The sequence below is a fragment of the Aristolochia californica genome, unplaced genomic scaffold (assembly GCF_029961685.1).
Source record: "Aristolochia californica isolate CCGP_79_NKW_82.1479 unplaced genomic scaffold, dmAriCali1.0.hap1 SCAF_2, whole genome shotgun sequence".
Classification (NCBI taxonomy): Eukaryota; Viridiplantae; Streptophyta; class Magnoliopsida; order Piperales; family Aristolochiaceae; genus Aristolochia; species Aristolochia californica.
This window is the reverse complement of record NW_027181881.1, coordinates 27,455,633-27,467,820: the sequence shown is the minus strand read 5'-3', so window position 1 is coordinate 27,467,820 and position 12,188 is coordinate 27,455,633.

Here is a 12,188-nt window from a genome sequence, read left to right as displayed (position 1 = left end):
AGAGCCAAACAACCCACTTGTTAGCTATTTAAAAAAAGTGGACCTAACACTCATAGATTATCATAAATGTTTTTATTGATTAATGATGTGTAACGGCTATAATTTTTGTTAGAAATGACTTATGGTTTGGGAGTCAACACTCAGTTAAAAATGCCTTGTCCCCCCTTTTCCGATGATTGCAAAACCTAATATATAAAAAACTAAAAGAGTTTACAATCCTTAAAAATCATAGATACTTTATGGAATTATATCTCTCAGTATTTTTGCATTTCCAATTTGGATGTTCAATTTTTTTTCAAATCCAAACTTGAGTTTTCACTCTCTCAATTTTCTCGTAAACAAAAAGATAAGCCAAATAGATCACAACAAAATAAAAAATTTAGAGTTTATGTATGCAAAAAATATAAAAATATAATAAATATAACTGAAGAAAATTATTTGACGCACAAAAAATGAGCAACAAAGTTTTGTTATCCATGTTTTGGAAATTCCACAAGTACAACCCCTAATAGCTTGCTCGAATTTTATAAGAAAGAGATTTCTAATTGACCCTAACATGTTTTAAATATGGATATTCATGCCTGAAACATGTTTTAGATGCAAATGACCAATGATCCAAAAATTTAAAGGAGTAGAAAAAATTAATTTCTCAAGTTAACGTGCGGTAGGATATTTACATGAGCCAAACAACCCAGTTTTTGCCTATTTACAAAAAGTGGATCTAACAATCATAGATCATCGTAAACGTTTTGATCGATTAATGATGTGTAATGGCTATAATTTTTGTTAGAAATGACTTATGGTTTGGGAGTCAACACTCTGATAAAAATGCATCGCCCCCCCTATTTCGATGATTGCAAAAGCTAATACATAAAAATCTAAAAGGGTTTACAATCCTTAAAAATTTCAGATAATTTTTGGAATTATCTCCCTCAGCATTTGTGTATTTCAATTTTGTTTGTTCAATTTTTTTTCATATCCAAACTTGAGTTTTCACTACCCCATTTTTATCGTAAACCAAAAGATAAGGCAAAGAGATCGCAAAAAATGAAAAATTTAGAGTTTGTGTATGCAAAAAATTGAAAACTATAATAAATGTAAGTGAAGATAATTATTTCACACACTAAACATGAACTCCAAAGTTTTGGTGGAATTTACTAAGAAAGATATTTCAAATTGATATTAACATGTTTTAAATAGGGATATGCATGCCTGAAACATATTAAAGATGGAAATGACCCAATGCTCCAAAAATTTCAAGGAGTATAAAAAATTAAATTCTCGAGTTAACGTGCGGTGGGATATTTACCAGAGCAAAATAACCCACTTTTTGCCTATTTACAAAAAGCAAACCTAACAATCACAGATCATCGTAAATGTTTTGATCGAATAATGATGTGTAACTGCTATAATTTTTGTTAGAAGTGACTAATTGTTTGGAAGCAATACTCAGTTAAAAATATCACGCCCCCCTTTTTTAGATGATTGCAAAACCTAATATATAAAAAACTAAAAGAGTTTACAATCCTTAAAAATCACAGATACTTTTTGGAATTGTCTCTCTCAGCATTTGTATATTTCCATTTTGGATGTTCAATTTTTTCTCAAATCCAAACCTGAGTTTTCACTCTCCCATTTTTCTCGTAAACAAAAAAAAGATAAGGCAAATAGATCACAACAAAATGAAAATTTAAGAGTTTATGTATCCAAAAAATTAAAAACTATAATAAATGTAAGTAACAAAAATTATTTCACACACTAAAAATGAACACCAAAGTTTTGTTATCCATGTTTGGGAAATTCCTCTAGTACAACCCCTAATTGCTTGGTGGAATTTTAAAAGAAAGAGGTTTCTAATTAATCCAAACATGTTTTAAAAATGGATATGCATGCCTGAAACATGTTGAAGATGCAAATGACTTAACGATCCAAAAATTTCAAGGAGTAGAAAAAATTAAATTTTCAAGTTAACGTGCGGTGGGATATTTACCAAAGCCAAACAACCCACTTTTTGCCTATTAACAAATAGCGGACCTAACAATCATAGATTAAATGTATTGATCAATTAATGATGTGTAACCGCTATATTTTTTTGTTAGAAATGACTTATGGTTTGGGAGTCAACAATCAATTAAAAAGAACTCGCCCCCCCTTTTCCGATGATTTCAAAACCTAATATATAAAAAACTAAAAGAGTTTACAATCCTTGAAAATCACGGATACTTTTTGCAATTATCTCTCTCACTATTTTTGCATTTCCATTTTAGATGTTAAATTTTGTTTCAAATTCAAACTTGAATTTTCACTGTCCCAAATTTCGCGTAAACAAAAAGATATGGCCATTAGATTACAACAAAATGAAAATTTTAGAGTTTATGTATGCAAAAAATTGAATACTATAATAAATTTAATTGAAGAAAATCATTTCATGCGCTAAAAATGAACACGAAAGTTTTGTTATCAATGTTCAGGAAATTCCACTAGTACAAACCCTAATACCTTGGTGGAATTTTATAAGGAAGAAATTTCTAATTGATCCTAACATATTTTAAATATGGATATGCATGCCTGAAACATGTTGAAGATGCAAATGACCTAACAATCCAAAAATTTTGAGTAGAAAAAATTAATTTCTCAAGTTAATGTATGGTGGAAAAAATTTCAAGGAGTAGAAAAAATTAATTTCTCAAGTTAAATTTAAAATTTTCATTTTGTGGTGATCTATTTGCCTTATCTTTTTGTTTACGAGAAAAAACGGGAGAGTGAAAACTCAAGTTTGGATTTGAAAAAAATGGAACATCCATAATGGAAATGCACAAATGCTGATAGGGATAATTCCAAAAAGTATCTGAGATTTTTAAGGATTGGTTTTACAATCATCGGAAAAGGGGAGAGAGGAGGGGGGGGGGGGGGGGGGGGGGGGGAGGGGGGGGGAGGCACTTTTAACTGAGTGTTGACTCCCAAACCATATGTCATTTCTAAAAAATTATAGCTATTACACATCATTAATCGATCAAAACATTTATGATTATCTATGATTGTTAGGTCCGTGTTGGAAGAAAACCTCAAGCTCACACGACCAAAGAAGAGCCACATATCTTAGATTATTATAAGATAGGCCACACGACCAAGGAAGGCCCACAAGATGGGCCCAAGCCAATAAGAAGTAGGACCCACAATGATTACCATGATTTGGCATCCTTATCACATTAGTTGGAAGATCATCAAGGACTCAAAAAAGTATCTTTATCTAGGGTCATGACCGAGAAGATTTTTAGTTTGAGTTATGTTTGTCTTTTATCAATATTGAGTTATTTAATTATGCTAGGACTTATCTTTAAGTGTTAGAGTTTGGGTGTAATTGGGACAAAGGTAGTTTTATTGTAATTGGACTCTACTACCTTCTCCTATTATAAATAGAGGTTTATGCACTCTGATTACAACAAGTTATTGATGTCAATGAAGTATTTCACTTTTTCATAAATTCAACATGGTATCTGAGCTAGTTCTATGAGTTGACTTGGTCAACTCACGGAGGTAATGTGATCCATTTCTCTAAACCCTAAACCCTAAGTCCAGGTCCATAGTTATTTTTTTCAGTCCCTACACTCGTAGTTTGCTTTGCATTTTTTAACTCTATACGTAGTTTTTTATATTTTAAATTATATATTGACGGAAAGATATTTGAGTCTACTTTCCAAAAAAAAAAACTATTTGTTCCAATTGGAGTTATCTATAGAGACATATAGATATTTGAATGAGTGAAGGTCAGATTGGAAGGTTCGAGCAACAGCAGAAATCTTTCGATTCCGAGAAATTGATATTTGAAGCAACAAAGGTCAGATTGGAAAAAAGGTTCGAGCGGCAGCAGAAAGCTTCAACTTTCGAGGTATTTTATGCTATCAAGAAAGAGACTTTATATGGATAATTATATATCAAAAGAAAGATATGTAAGTCTATTTTCTTACCTATTCAACCAATCCTCAGTATGATCTTTTTATAAGGAGATATTGATCTTTGAAGAATCAATGGTCATTCTGGAAAAATAGGAGAAACAGTATTAAGTTCGACCAGATGATAGAGATCGAAATATATCAGATTATTTATCTTCTTAAAATTATATTTTATGAATTTAAGTTATACTTGGATGAAAGGTATTTAAGTCTACTTTTATAAGGAAAATATTTCATGTCAATCTGATCTATAGTGAAAGTTATATTCGAATTTGAAAAATCAAAGGTCATGTTGGTATTCTGTTACATTGAAAATCCCAATTTAAGCCGATTGTTTTGTGTCACTATTTGAGTTGTTATATCAGAAAAATATATCACTTCTCCCTGGTTTGAGGGCTTTCTTATACATCTCTGTTATTTGGGCTTATTGCTACATCTATGATATTTGGTTCATGCTGGGATCACTGCTATTACCTCCCAGCTTAAGGGGGAGAAGTAGAAGAAGTACAAGAAAGAGATATTTATTTCATATGTTGTGAATAAATTTATGTGACCAAAATATTCAAGAAAAGGGGAGCACAAAAGATGAAGCTTGTGCAACTAAGAAGAAATTTTTATTATGGATTATTTCATGGGTTCTTTTACAAAGTTTATTATTTGGTTTGTGTTATATGTGTTGGAAGATGGTCGTGATATATTCAGTTGTAGCTATTATGTCTCTTTGGGGACATTATTATTGAAGAAGATGTGGCCTCAAGTCATCATTTATTTTACCCCGTCAAAATGATCAAAATTATTGTGGTTGGGAGTCCATGATGGAGGAACTTCATCCCCGTCAAAAAGATCAAAATTATTTGTGGTTGGAAGTCTATGATGGAGGAACTTCATCCCCCTGAAAAAGATCAAAATTATTTGTGGTTGGAAGTCCATGACGGAGGAACTTATTATTACATCTATGCAATCCCCCCCGTAATGGATTTTATGTGTCAAACCACTTGAGAGTCGTTGTCCTGTGGAGGGACATGGTGGTGGACTCTTCAGAGCAATGCCGATAGACACACTACCAATAGAAGACGTATTGTGCCCCACATCCAGCATTAGGACTGGAGTATGAAGCAATGTCCTATCGAATAGGAGTGATTTTTACTCTCACTTATATAATGCCACATGGCCTCATTGAAGTACACAACAACGTGAGGGGGAGTATTGGAAGATGAAGGCATATTGGAAGATGTGCCATTTTATAAAAAAATATATTCTATACATCATTTGCAGCAAGCTGGGAGTTCATGTTGTTCTCTCACCCCAAGGTTGAGGGGGAGTGTTGGAAGATAAACTCAAGCTGACACGACCAAGGAAGGCCCACATATCTAAGATTATTATAAGATGGGCCACACAACGAAGGAAGGCCCACAAGATGGGCCCAAGACCATAAGAAGTAGGACCCACAATGATTACCATGAGCTGGCATCCTTATCACATCAGTTGGAAGATCATGAAGGACTCAAGAAAGTATCTTTATCTAGGGTCACGACCAAGAAGAGTTTTAGTTTGAGTTATGTTTGTCTTTTATCAATATTGTGTTATTTAATTATGCTAGGATTTATCTTTAAGTGTTAGAGTTTGGGTTTAATTGGTACAAGGGTAGTTTTATTGTAATTGGACTCTACTACCTTCCTCTATTATAAATAAAAGTTCATGTACTCTGATTAAAAAAAGTTATTGATGTCAATGAAGTATTTCACTTTCCATAAATTCAACTGCCCCCTTTTTGTAATAGGCAAACAATGCGTTTTTTGGCTCTGGTAAATATCCCACCAGACGTTAACTTGAGAATTTAATTTTTCCTACTCCTTGAAATTTTTTGATCATTAGGTCATTTGCATCTTCAATATGTTTCAAGCATGCATATCCATATTTAAAACATGTTAGAATCAATTAGAAATCTCCTTCTTATAAAATTCCACTAAGCTATCAGGGGTTGTACTGGTGGAATTTTCCAAACATGGATACCAAAACTTTAGTGTTCATTTTTAGTGTGTGAAATAATTTTCTTCACTTACATTTATTATAGTTTTCAAATTTTTGCATAGATAAACTCTAAAATTTTCATTTTGTTGTCATCTAGTTTCCTTATCTTTTTGTATACGAGAAAAATAAGAGAGTGGAAACTCAAGTTTGGATTTGAAAAAAAATTGAACATCCAAAATGGAAATGCACAAATACTGAGAGAGATAATTAAAAAAATTATCTATGATTTTTACTGATTGTGAACTCTTTTAGTTTTTAAATATTAGGTTTTGCAATCATTGGAAAAGTGGGGGTGAGGCATTTTTAACTGAGTGTTGACTCCCAAACCATAAGTCATTATAACAAAAATTATAGATGTTAAACATCTTTAATCGATCAAAACAATTACGATGATCTACGAATGTTAGGTCCGCTTTTTGTAAATAGGCAAAAAGTGGGTTGTTTGGCTCTACTAAATATGCCACTGCACATTAACTTAAGAATTTTGTTTTTCCTACTCCTTGAAATTTTTGGATCATTAGGTCATTTGCATTCTCAACATGTTTCAGGCTTGCATATCCATATTTAAAGCATGTTAGGATCAATTAGAAATCTCTTGCTTATAAAATTCCACCAAGCTATTAGGGGTTGTACTAGTGAAATTTCCCAAACATGGATAACAAAATTTTTGTGATCATTTTTAGTGCTTGAAGTAATTTTTTGCACTTACGTTTATTATTGTTTTCAATTTTTTGCATACATAAACTATAAAATTTTCATTTTGGTGTAATCTATTTGCCTTATCTTTTTTTTTAGGAGAAAAATGGGAGAGTGAAAACTCAAGTTTGGATTTGAAAAAAATTGAACATCCAAAATGGAAATGCACAAATGCTGAGAGAGATAATTGCAAAAAGTATTTGTGATTTTTAAGGATGGTAACCTCTTTTAGTTTTTTATATATTAGGTTTTTCAATCATTGAAAAAAGGGGGCTGAGGCATTTTTAACTGAGTGTTGACTCCCAAACAATATGTCATTTCTAACAAAAATTATACTCGTTACACAATAATTAATCGACCAAAACATTTATGATGATCTATGATTTTTAGGTCCGCTTATTGCAAAAAGGGAAAAAGTTGGTTGTTTGGCTCTGGTTAATATCCCATCGCACATTAACTTGAGAATTTAAATTTTCGTACTCCTTGAAATTTTTGGATCATTAGGTCATTTGCATCTTAAACATCTTTGAGGCATGCATATCAATATTTAAAACATATTAGGATCAATTAGAAATCTCTTTCTTATAAAATTCCACCCAGCTATTAGGGGTTGTACTGGTGGAATTTCCCAAACAAGGATAACAAAACTTTGGCGTTCATTTTTAGTGCGTGAAATAATTTTATTCATTTACATTTATTATAGTTTTCAATTTTTTTCATACATAAACTCAAAATTTTTTATTTTGTTATGAACTATTTGCCTTACCTTTTTGTTTACGAGAAAAATAGGAGAGTGAAAACACAAGTTTGGATTTGAAAAAACAATGAACATCCAAAATGGATATACTCAAATATTGAGAGAGATAATTCCAAAAAGTATCTATGTTTTTTAAGGATTGTAAACTCTTTTAGTTTTTTATATATTAGGTTTTGCAATCATCGAAAAAGGGGGGGCGAGTCATTTTTAACTGAGTTTTGACTCCAAAACTATATGTCATTTCTAACAAAATTTATAGAAGTTACACATCATTAAATGATAAAAAAATTTATGATGGTCTATGATTGTTAGGTCCACTTTTTGTAAATAGGAAAAAAGTGGGTTGTTTGGGTCTTCTAAATATCCCACTGCACGTTAACTTGAGAAATTAATTTTTCCTTCTTGAAAATTTTGAATCATTAGCTCATTTGCATTTTCATCATGTTTCAGGCATGCACATCCATATTTAAAACATGTTAGGATCAATTAATAATCTCTTTCTTATAAAATTCCACCAAGCTATTAGGGGTTTTACTGGTGGAATTTCTAGAACATGGATAACAAAACTCTGGTGAGAATTTTTAGTGCATGAAATAATTGTCTTCACTTACAGTTATTATAGTTTTCCAGTTTTAGCATACATAAACTCTAAAATTTTCATTTTGTTGTGATCTATTTGCCTTATCTTTTCATTTACGAGAAAAATGGGAGAGTGAAAACCCAAGTTTGGATTTGAAAAAAAATTGAATATCCAAAATGGAAATGCACAAATGCAGAGAGAGATAATTCCAAAAAGTATCTGTGATTTTTAAAGGTCGTAAACTCTTTTAGTTTTTTATATATTAGGCTTTTCAATTATCGAAAAAGAGGGTGCGAGGCATTTTTTACTAAGTGTTGATTCACAAACAATAAGTCATCTCTAACAAAAATTGTAGGCATTACACATCATTAATCGATCAAAATATTTATGATGATCTATGATTTTTAGGTCTGCTTATTGCAACTAGTTAAAAAGTGGGTTGTTTGGCTCAGGTAAATATCCCACATCACGTTAACTTGAGAATTTAAATATTCGTACTCCTTGAAATTTTTGGATCATTAGGTCATTTGCATCTTAAACATCTTTGAGGCATGCATATCAATATTTAAAACATGTTAGGATCAATTAGAAATCTCTTTCTTATAAAATTCCACCAAGCTATTAGAGGTTATACTGGTGGAATTTCCCAACATGGATAAAAAAAATTTGGTGTTCATTTTAGTGTGTGAAATAATTTTCTTCATTTACCTTTATTATAGTTTTCAATTTTTTGCATACATAAACTCAATTTTTTTTATTTTTTATGATCTATTTTCCTTATCTTTTTATTTACAAGAAAAATAGGAGAATGAAAACTCAAGCTTGGATTTGAAAAAAAATTAACCATCGAAAATAGAAAAACACAAATTTTGAGAGAGATAATTCTAAAAAGTATCTATGGTTTTTAAGGATTTTAAACTCTTTTAGTTTTTTCAATATTAGGTTTTTCAATTATCGAAAAAGGGGGGGCGAGGCATTTTTTACTGAGTGTTGATTCCCAAACAATAAGTCATCTCTAACAAAAATTATAGCCATTACACATCATTAATCGATTAAAACATTTACGATGATCTATGATTGTTAGGTCCGCTTTTTGTAAATAGGCAAAAAGTGGGTTGTTTGGCTCAGGTAAATATCCCACTGCACGTTAACTTGAGAATTTAATTTTTTCTACACCTTGAAATTTATGGATCATTAGCTCATTTGCATCTTCAACATGTTTGAGGCATGCATATCCATATTTAAAACATGTTAGGATCAATTAGAAATCTTTTTCTTATATAATTCCACCAAGCTATTAGGGGTTGTACTGGTAGAATTTCCCAAACATGGATAACAAAACTTTGGTGTTCATTTTTAGTGCGCGAAATAATTTTCTTCACTTACATTTATTATAGTTTTCAATTTTTTGCATACATAAATTGTAAAATTTTCATTTTGTTGTGATCTATTTGCCTTATCTTTTTGTTTACAAGAAAAATGGGTGTGTGAAAACTCAAGTTTGGATTTGAAAATAAATGGAACATCTAAAATGGAAATGCACAAATGCTGAGAGAGATAATTCAAAAAAATATCTGTGATTTTTAAGGATTGTAAAATCTTTTAGTTTTTTATATATTGGGTTTTGGAATCATCGGAAGAGGCATTTTTCACTAAGTGTTGACTCCCAAACCATAAGTCATTTCTAACAAAAATTATAGACGTTACACATCATTAAATGATCCAAACATTTGTGATAATCTATGATTATTAGGTCCATCTTTTGTAAATAGGCAAAAAGTGGGTTGTTTGGGTCTTGTAAATATCCCACCGCACGTTAACTTGAGAAATTAATTTTTCCTACTCCTTGACAGTTTTGGATCATTAGGTCATTTGCATATTCAACATGTTTCAGGCATGCATATCCATATTTAAAACATGTTAGGATCAATTAGAAGTCTCTTTCTTTTAAAATTCCACCAAGTTATTAGGGGTTGTACTGGTGCAATTTCCAGAAGATGGATAACAAAACTTTGGTGTGCATTTTTAGTGCGTGAAATAATTTTCTTCACTTACATTTATTTTAATTTTCAAGTTTTAGCATACATAAACTCTAAAATTTTTATTTTTTTATGATCTATTTGTCGTATCTTTTTGTTTACGAGAAAAATGGGAGAGTGAAAAAATTGAACTTCCAAAATGGAAATGCACAAATGCTGAGAGAGATAATTCCAAAAAGTATCCATGATTTTTAAGGATTGAACCTTTTTTAGTTTTTTTATATATTAGGTTTTGTAATCATCGAAAAAGGGGGGCGAGAAATTTTTAACAGAGTGTTGACTCCCAAACCATAAGTCATTTCTAACAAATTTTATAGCCGGAACACATCAGTAATCGATTAAAAAATTAATGATGATCTATGATTGTTAGTTCGACTTTTCCAAATAGGTAAAAAGTGGGTTGTTTGGTTATTGTAAATAACCCACCGCACGTTAACTTGAGAATTTAATTTTTCCTACTCCTTGAAATTTTTTGATGATTAGGTCATTTTCATCTTAAATATATTTCAGGCATGCATATCCATATTTAAAATATGTTTGGATCAATTAGAAATCTCTTTCTTACAAAATTTCACAACTATTAGGGGTTGTACTGGAGGAATTTCCCAAACATGGATACCAAAACTTTGGTGTTCATTTTTAGTGAGTAAAATAATTTTCTTTACTTACTTTTATTATAAGTTTCAATTTTTTACATACATAAACTCTAAAATTTTCATTTTGTTGTGATTTGTTTGCCTTATCTTTTGTGTACGAGAAAAATGGGAGAGTGAAAACTCAGGTTTGGAGTTGAAAAAAATTGTACATCCAAAATGGAAATGCACAAATGCTGAGAAAGATAATTCCGAAAAGTTTCTGTGATTTTTAAGGATTGTAAACTCTTTTAGTTTTTTATATATTAGGTTTTGCAATCATCGGAAATGGGGACGGGGAGGGGGGGGAAGGCATTTTTTACAGAATGTTGACACCCAAACCATAAGTCATTTATAACAAAAATTATAGCCATTACACATTATTAATCGATCAAAACATTTACGATGATCTATGATTGTCAGGTCCGCTTTTTGTAAATAGGCAAAAATTGGGATGTTTGGCTCTGGTAAATTCCACCGCACGTTAACTTAAGAATTTAGTTTTTCGTACTTGAAATTTTTGGATCAATAGGTCATTTGGTTCTTCAAAATGTTTTAGGCTTGCATATCCATATTTCAAACATGTTAGGATCAATTAGAATTCTCTTGCTTATAAAATTCCACCAAGCTATTAGGGGTTGTACTGGTGGAAATTTCCAAACATGGATAACAAAACTTTTGTTTTCATTTTTTGTGCATGAAATAATTTTCTTCACTTAAATTTATTATAGTTTTCAATTTTTTGGATACGTAAACTCTAAAATTTTCATTTTGGTGTGATCTATTTGCCTTATCTTTTTGTTTACGAGAAAAATGGGAGAGAGAAAACTCAAGTATGGATTTGAAAAAAATAGAACATCTAGAATGCAAATGCACAAATGCTGAGAGAAATAATTGCAAAAAGTATCTGTGATTTTTAAGGATTGTAAACTCTTTTAGTTTTTTATATATTATGTTTTGCAATCATCGAAAGGGGGGGGGTTGCTTATTTAACAGAGTGTTGACTCCCAAACCATAAGTCATTTCTAACAAAAATTAATGCCATTACACATCATTAATCGATACAAACATTTACAATGATCTATGATTATTAGGTCCGCTTTTTGTAAATAGGCAAAAACTGGGTTGTTTGGCTCTGGTAAATATCCCACCACTCGTTTAACTTTATAATTTAATTTTTACACTATTTGAAATTTTTGGATCATTAGGTTATTTGCATCTTCAACATGTTTCAGGCATGAATATTCATATTTCAAACATGTTAGGATCAATTAGAAATCTCTTTCTTAAAAAAATCAGCCAAGCTATTAGGGGTTGTACTCGTGGAATTTCCCAAACGTGGATAACAAAACTTTGGTGTTCTTTTTTAGTGCGCGAAATAATTTTCTTTACTGAAATTTATTATAGTTTTCAATTTTTTGTATACATAAACTCTAAAATTTTCATTTTGTTGTGATCTATTTCCCTTATCTTTTTGTTTACGAAGAAAATGGGAGAGTG